Below are 9722 nucleotides of genomic sequence, written 5' to 3'. Positions count from 1 at the left end.
TTTATTATAAAATTTTAATTAATAAGTGTTACCAACATTTCGGAGTGAAAAAAAAAAAATTTTTTTATTCTCCCGCTCCCCCCAGAAAAAGTTTTGTGACTGTTTAAAATAACCGTCGTTTGCATGTGTTTAAAAAATTTTTTCAAACTCAAAAAAATTCCATTTTTCATATTTCTATTTTTCCCCCCCATTCTTCACCGCAGCATACTTCCAAATTGAAAAAAAAAAAAAAACAAATAAACAAAAGATGTTGGCATACCGTAAAGTGGGGGGACGAGAGAGAGAGAGAGACAACCGACCGTGTGGCATCATCATATCACTCCAGACGATTCAAAAAAAAAAAAAAAAATGTTACGTCTCAAACGCCATCTTTTTTGTTATATACAAGTTTAAACGTTTTTTTTTTTTTTAATTCTCGATAAAATTTAATAAAGTGGGGGGAAGGGGGCGGGGGAAATATTAATTATTTCAAATCGAATAAAAAAATTTATGTAAAAATAAATAAATAAATAAATAAATTATTACTTAATACACAAACGTGAAACTTGTTGTTGGTTGTTGTTGTGTTAAACATTAATATGAGAACAAAGGAATTTTTTAGTTAGGGGATGGATGTAAGATGATAGATGAAATTATTATTAAATTATTAACTGATTTCAGGTGTGGGAGAAAAAAACCTGAGAATATCTCATTCTTTGTAAGAATTTTTTTTTTTTCTATTCGCCTAAAATAAATTAAAGGTTTGGAGAACCAACAAAAAAAAAAAAAAAAATTGATCTTTATCATCGCATTAAACATTTTTTTTTTTTTTCTCCTTATAATCTTATTCTTTTCTTTGTCATATTTAGACACGGCTGAACAATTTATCGTGAAAAAAATTATTGTCCTGGATCAAATTATTTTATCCTTTCTTTCCTTTGTTTGTTTGTTTCGGTAAATGAATTTTATCGATAAATAAAAATTTTTTATTAAAACTCTGCGTGTTACATAGAAATGTTTCAAAAGAGGTTATGAAAAGTCTGTCTCGTGAATGATTTCATAAAAACGTTGGGTGGTGAGTGGTGTTCATTCGTGTGAAGAGCCTAAAAAACCAGGTTCCACCACTCGCGGAACAACTTTTTACCTAAATATATATATATGAATACGTTATCTCTCTCTCTCTCTCTCGTTTTCTCTCTCCCTTCTTCCTATTTTACCGGAAGTTGTATTAAAAAACAATTACAAGTACCCATGCGTGTAATTAATAGTTCGATATTTGACCAAGGAAAATGGTGAACCTTTTTAGTAAATACATAGGCGGTGCCTTTTTTATTGCGTGCAAAGATTTAATACTCTTAATATCTTTTATTGGACCTTGCATCATTCGAAAGGTTGTGCAATGACCTCGTTCGTCATCTCGTTTTTTTTTTACATCTCTCTCTCTCTCTCTCTCTTTGGCCTTTACCACTTTTTTTTACACTCGGATGACTCCTCCTCGTTTTAATTGTTTCTTTCTAATGTTGTTGTCAACTTCCGATTTGTCTATAACCACGTCGCCCCCACCCCCCCCCCATTTAATTATTTTCATATTCACAAATCTTTTTAAAAGTCTACCAACATTTAAAAAAAAAAAAAATTATTTTTCCTAACTCGTGTCACAAACACATCAATCACACACATTTTAGAATTTATTTTAATGAGGTCCTCCTCCCTCCCTCCCTCCCTCCCCTCCCTCCTCGTAATCGGTTAATAAATTTGATCGATTTATTTTTAAAATTACGACAAAAATAAAACGTTTTTATATTTCTTTTTTTTTTGTTATTTATGAATTTATTCCCCGTCGCCATTAATTAAACATAAATCTATTTTTGTTAAAAACCCCTTTTGAAAAATTCCAAACAACAACAACAACAAACACGTACCAAATACCAATTATACAATAAAATTCTTTTTAAAAAAAGACGCCATTTAAAAAAAAAAAAAAATCAACTTTCGAACCGGAAAAGGTCGATATTTTACCCGGGATTACCCGGTTAAAGGTCGATTACATCGGTTTTTAATTATTATTATATATATATATATATGTGTACCAGTAGGAAAAGATACAATTATTTAATAATAAAAATCATCATCATCATTATCATTATTACATACACCCAACCCAAAAGAAAAAGAAAACTTTCCAACTTTTCCGAGTACTATAAAATCGATTTTAGAAAGAAAAAAAAAAAATTTTTAGTTAATTACGAAAAAACAAAAAAAAAAAAATTATAATTTTAAATTATTTCTTTGTTATCAGTTTATAAATATATACGACGATAATTTTTAAAACAATCTCTAAGAGAAACAAAGGTTGGTGAACGATACCTTTGAGTCCATTTGCAAATGACCTTTTTCCTTCCATTATTATCATTATTATTTATTCAAAAATCTGACTCATCGGGTTATTTTTTGTTTTTTTGCATGAATGCAATTAGAATTCTACTTTTAAAAACTACGACGATAATAATCTGTTCCATTTCTCACACAAACTCCCCCCCTTCCCCTCCCATCCCCTCCCCGTTTTGCAAAAACTTTAGAAATACGAATAAAAACTAATAATAATAATAATTGTAGAACTAATATTCAATTTAGTCGTTTTTAATAACCGCAACATTACGTTTCCAACTACTACGTGTTATTATTATGAGTCTTTCTTTAGAGAGAGAGAGAGAGAGAGAGAGAGAGAGAGAGAGAGAGAGAGAGAGAGAAAAGATGGAAACGATTAAAGGAAAAAATCATCTTGTAAGAAAATCCCCTACCCTCCCCCTTCCTCCTCCCACCCCCAAAAAAAAAAATAAATAAAAAGAAAGAAAGGAAGGAAGTTTATAATTACAAAGCAATATAGAAAACGATTCGATTCGAAAGATTTTGAATTAAATAGGTCTCGTAAGCGAATGCATTTTCAGGTTCAAAAACAGGTACGTTTAACAAAACCTGTTTTCGTCAAATCGAGTATATATATATATATATATATATATATATATATATATATATATATATATATATATATATATATGTATAAAAATATTAAATAATTTTTCATTGTTATTTTTTTTTTAAGTTTTCGATCCATATTTGAAATTTTTTTTTTTTTTTGAAATACAAACAAACAAATGAAAACTTTTCCAGGAAAATTTTCTCCGGGAAATTTTCTTTTTAATTAGAATTTCCGTTGATTAACAACAAAATGGCGTACTTTATATAAAAAAAAACAATAAAGCTAACACAAACAAACAAATTTTATCGGTTTTATCACTAAAAAAAAAAAAAATAGGCAAAGGTAAACAAGGACAAAAATAATTAATTGTAAACTTTAAAGTGGTTCAAGTATTAACGTGGAAGGAGACCTCCCCGTATTGCATTGTCAGAAATGCCAACTTATGAATACTCTCTCACTCAATCACCTACGCAATATATATATTTATGACGTAATCAAAAAAAAAAAAAAACATTCAAAAGGGTAGTAGTAGTAGTCGTTGTTGATTTTATTTATTTATTTATTTAAACTATAAATAATTTTTTTTTTGTTTTTATTATTTAAAAAAATGACGTAATAGAGTTTAGTCTACACATTAAGTAAATTTCAAAAGTTCAAATAATTTCAAAAAAAAATGAGGGGGGGGTTGCAATTTTTTTCTATTTTTCTATAGCGAAACGGCCCAAATATTCAATTGTGCGAAACAAAATTTTTTCAGGTACGATAATAATAATAATATAATAATATCCCCCCGTACAGTCTGTAGTCAAGCTCGAAATTGTTAAACTTCTCTCTCTCTCTCTCTCTCTCTCTCTCTCTCTCTCTCCACTTTCATGAATTCATTGACCGCAAAATAATAATAATAATTTCTCTATTGCAATAATTTATTTTCTACCGGACGAAACATACCCGTCTTCTTTACATTTTTGTTGCCAACGTATAAAAACAAAAAAAAAAAAAAAAGAAAAAATCAATGATGGCGGATGTGTGGTCGCGAACGTTTCTAAATAAAAATTTACGAAATTTTTCTTTCTTTTGTTATATTTTTTTTGCAATTATTATTATTATTATTATTGTTATAAATAAACTCGCAGTTTATTTATTTTTAAAATTTTATAAAAATGAATGACGCGAACCGTAAAAGAATATTATTATTATTATTATTGCAATTTTTTTTTTTTTAAATTACCCAATCGTTTTCTTATTTCAAATAAATTTCGTTTTTTTTAAAATCGATAATAAGTTTTAATATCCGTCCATCTTTGATAACAAAATTGATATAATAATAATAATAATAATAATAATAATAATAATAATAATAATAATAATAATAATTACGTATAATATTTGAGGGGGCCGTCGTTAATCAGATTTTCATAACGCGAAACTTTTTCATTTCCTTTAAAAAAATTTTTTTTGTGTTTTTCGTCGGGGTCAAATTAGTATGTAGCGAGTCGGTAGCGTACCGTAATAATAATAATAATTAAATTTAAAAAAAAAAAAAGGGGGGCCCCGAAAAAAAAAACATTAAACGATACGATCGATTGTCATATCGAACTTTGCCTTCCGTACGATTTAAAAACAAAAAATTACACGTCAGATGATTTCGCGATTACCTAAAAAAAAAACATGAAGAAATCTATGGAATCGATCAGTGAAAGGCAACAACAACAACAACCAAACAACCAAACAACCAACAACAGACTAAATTTACAAACGAAACCACATAAATACACGAAAATGTTTAACAAATTATTTTTATTCCTTTTCCTTCGACAGTAAAATTTTTTTTTTACAAACGTGGCCCTTTTTTTTTTTTTTTTCAAAAACATGAAATTTAAAATAAAAAAAAAAAACGCAAACCGTTAAAAAAAAAATTATTTAATAACCGGGCTTGTTGTTAAAGTTAAAAACAAACAAACAAACAAACAAACAAACAAACCCGAACCCCCGACTTTTTCCAAAAAGAAAAAAAAAACGAATAATAATAATAATAATAATAATAATAATAATACCGCAATTCTAATAAATGTTTATACATATGAAAAAAAAAAATTGAAATTGAAATTGAAATTGATTACTCGAGTTATTGACCTTAAATCGACAAATAAAAACAAATAAGGAATTTTTAATTTTTTTTTTTTTTTTTTTTTTTTTAGTTAAGATTTCGAACGCGACGTCGAGTAAAAGGAAAAAAGATGCGAATAAGCTGAGAATTCGAAGCAGACGATGCATATTTTTTTTTTTTATCTGACTAAATAAATAAATTAAAAAAAAAAAAAAAAAAAAAGTCGCCGAGCCTTGAGCCGTTTGTTTGTTGAATCAACGAAAATAGGCATAAAAACCTGTCTGCTAGATGGTCTTAAACACAACAATAAAATCGTACCCTCCGGCACCGGGTACCAGTACTCATCAAAAGGATACCCGTTTTTTCTCTCTTTCTTTCTTTCTTTTTCCTTTTTTTTTGTACCTTTTTTTTTTTTTTTTGTTTGACTCATATAAAAGCGACCTAAATGTCAACCTCCCGTTTCCTTTTTTTTTTTTTTTTTTTAAACAACATCAGGTAGATAGAAAACGACGATGTTTAAATAGTTGGTTAGCTACTTTGAGGTAATGTCAAATTCAATAAATGCTCCCCACTCCCCCCACTCCCCCTACCTCCCCGAATTTTAAGCCCACAATTTTTTGTTAAACCTAAAACAGAACCAAAAAAACTAAAAAAATCGTCGTAACAAAATTAAATCGTGGCACTAACGTTTTCTTTCTTTATAACGTGGTTTAAGATTATGGTTTTGTTATTGTTTTGTTTGTTTTCGTCGTGGCCCCCGCCCCCTACCAGAATTTAAAAATACTAACTAACGTGTGCGCGTGTGTTTGTTTCTTTTCTTTTCTTTTCTTTTCTTTTCTTTTTTGTAATAGTTATTAGTTCGCCATCATTTTTTTCTTTTATTTTATAAAAACTGAAATTTATGTTATGCCTTATAGACCAAAAAATTAGTTAGTTCTTATTACCACTACCACACACACACGCACAAACATTTTCTAAAAAATTTCACAACTAGATTTCCTTTCTACTTTTTTTCGTTTTAAATCTAGTGTGACTGATTATTATTTTACTCCTCCTTCACACTTTTTACCCATGAAAATTTAATTAATACAATTTTTTCTTTTTTTTTTATTTTAAATTATTAAAAGTCACGCACGCATGTGTGTCGGGACGGACGATGCAGAAAAAAAAAAAAAAAATTTTTTTTTACATTTGGTTGAGTGAAAATAAAATAAATAACGATCGTGTTTGTTTGTTTGTTTGTTTGTATATTTCTACACACGAAAAAACATTTATATATAATATATAATTTTAAAAAAAAAAGAAAGTAATGAAAATTTTTTTTGTTCATCCATCACTAAACTATTTTTTATATGTTTCCAATGTGAATTAGCCCCCCCCCCTTCTCCTCCCTCCACCTCCTCAAATTATTAAAAAAAAAAAATAAAAATTTTCTTTTCAACAGAAAAAGCATAATTAGTTTTTCTAAGGCGAAAAATTCGTACGCATAAACCTTCGCTTTTCGCAATCGCGAGATTTTAATCCCCTCGGGAGTGGGGGTGGGGGGGTAATGATCGATAATAATAATAATAACAATGACGTTTTCTAACGTTAAAACTTTTCACACGCAATCCCCCGTGTAAGGGTAAATACGATCGCAACTAAATTTTTTAATTAATAACAAATGGAATTGATTAATACGAAAAATTGTCAAAATTATTTTATGAAAATATTATATTACTTTATGGAAACCAAAACATTCGAAACCAAAAAAGAAAAATTTTTCCCCGTCATTTTTTTTCGCTCTCGGGTAACAAGGAAAATCTCGAATTAATTTTAAAATTTGCTTCCCCATAAATTTTAAGAATAAAAAAAAAAGCAGGATAATCTCTCCCTAATAAATATTCCCGAGAAATCAGGTACGAAAAAAAAAATCGTTCATCGAAATTTCTAGTACAAAAAAAAAAAAAAAAAAAAAAAAAAAACAGAGAAAACGAACACTAATGATATGCTATATATATATAAATAAAAATTTAATATTAGTTTTAGTTTTAGTTTTAGTTTTTCAAATTATTTTTAATCGTCGTCGATGCAGACGACTAATTTCGCGTATGACTAATTTTTTGATAACGCAGTAGATTATTATTATTATTATTTTTTTTTTTTTATCACGATATCATTATTATTATTACTACTTTAACTCGGTTTTCTTTTTCTTTTTCGAAACTAAAAATTAAAATTTTTCTCTCTCTCTCTTCCATAATGCGATGTATTTACTACGATTGTATAAGAGAACAAATTATCACGATAAAAAGATAATAATAATAATATTTATGACGTCACGGATACATTTAAAATCTCTTAAAAATTTTAACGCAATCATTTTGCTGCTGCATGTATCATTAATAATAAAATAATTTATTTATTCGCGAAAAATCCGACGTTTGAGCCCCCCCTCCCCTTCCCCCCCAAAAAAAAGAAAAGCTTCAACGCGTAAAATATTATAAACATCAATAATAATAATAATAATAATAAAAGACCCAAATATATAAATATAAATAAAAATTTTGTGTACACACACAAAAAAAAAAAAAAACTATTTATAAAAATAACGTGGGAATAGAAAGAAAGAGTATATATATATAATTACTATGTGAGAATCCTTCCTTAAATTTTTTTTTTTCTACATCAAACCTGCCACTAAAACCAATTTTTTTTTATTACAAATTACAGGTTTCTACGAATAATAATAATAATAATAATAACTATTTTCTTTTTTTCTTTCTACTACTACGTAAATCATTAATTTATTTGCAAAAAAAAAACTATAGCGCCGTTAAGGTGAAACAAACACAACGTAAAACCTTATCATCATTATAAAACAAAATTTTTTTTTTTTTAAAACCTTAAACCTAAAAAACAAAATCCGTTCGTTTTAAAAAACGTTAAATACTAAAAATTTGCATTTGTTTCTCTCTCTCTCTCTCCACTTTATCGCCATAATCAAACGCGAACACGAAAAACTTTTCTTTTAAATTAACTCATTTACAAAAAAAATTACACATCTTTAATATAAACTCGGGTTATCAAATAATAACTTATTATTATTCAAACGAAACACGTTTTTCTCTTTTTTTTTTCAAATGAAATAAATTTTTAAAAAAAAAACCGACTTCTACAAACAATAACCTAACTTTAAAAAGTACTCGATGGTGTTTTTCTTTTTTTTTAATTATAAATTTAATAACAAATTAAAATCTTCTTTCTCTCTCTCTCTCTCATATGTGTGTGTGTGTGTGTGTGTGTTGTTGTCAAAAACCCATTAACCCCCTCGAGGAACATGTTTTTTTTTATTTGTTTATAACGCGTATTCCAATATTATTATTATTATTATTATTATCCACCATTAAACACGACAAGGCTACTTGTCGGAGTTTTTAAGTATTTATCCGAGGTTTCTACCCGATTCCTTAGGGACAAATACTCGAATTTCGGTGGTGCCACTTATTATAAGATAGCACCACATCAATTCTTGAAGGTCTTCCTGAGTCCGTCTTTTTCGATGGGAACGATTTGTCTCCTGAACTGGGCTCCGGTGACTAACATCTTTGGAGTGGCCAGGGTCAGAAGCAGTGAAATTCACGTTCTCGTCGAGCTGCCTCAGGTCGACAGTAGAACAAGATTTTGTTTTTGGTTCTTACTTTGTCTTGTTCTCATTTTTTTGCTCTTTTTTAAGCCAACAGCACGTGGCGTTCTCAAACGGTCACCCATCCAAGTTTGCACCACGCCCGATGCTGCTTAACTTCGGTGATCGTACGGGAACCGGTGTGACCAGCACGCTATGGCCGTTGGCTTTATTATTATTATTATTATTATTATTATTATTATTATTATTATTATTATTATTATTATTATTATTATTATTATTATTATTATTATTATTATTATTATTATTATTATTATTATTATTATTATTATTATTATTATTATTATTATTATTATTATTATTATTATTATTATTATTATTATTATTATTATTATTATTATTATTATTATTATTATTATTATTATTATTATTATTATTATTATTATTATTATTATTATTATTATTATTATTATTATTATTATTATTATTATTATTATTATTATTATTATTATTATTATTATTATTATTATTATTATTATTATTATTATTATTATTATTATTATTATTATTATTATTATTATTATTATTATTATTATTATTATTATTATTATTATTATTATTATTATTATTATTATTATTATTATTATTATTATTATTATTATTATTATTATTATTATTATTATTATTATTATTATTATTATTATTATTATTATTATTATTATTATTATTATTATTATTATTATTATTATTATTATTATTATTATTATTATTATTATTATTATTATTATTATTATTATTATTATTATTATTATTATTATTATTATTATTATTATTATTATTATTATTATTATTATTATTATTATTATTATTATTATTATTATTATTATTATTATTATTATTATTATTATTATTATTATTATTATTATTATTATTATTAGTACTACTGCCATCGACGCGGTCGTTGTCGTCGTCGTCATCATTATTTTTATCATTATTATTATTATTTTTAATATTCAGAATTCGGGTTTATT

This window comes from Pediculus humanus, genomic scaffold (assembly GCF_000006295.1).
Source record: "Pediculus humanus corporis 1103172108248 genomic scaffold, whole genome shotgun sequence".
NCBI lineage: Eukaryota > Metazoa > Arthropoda > Insecta > Psocodea > Pediculidae > Pediculus > Pediculus humanus.
The sequence above is the reverse complement of the archived record's forward strand: the minus strand, read 5'-3'. Positions refer to the sequence as shown.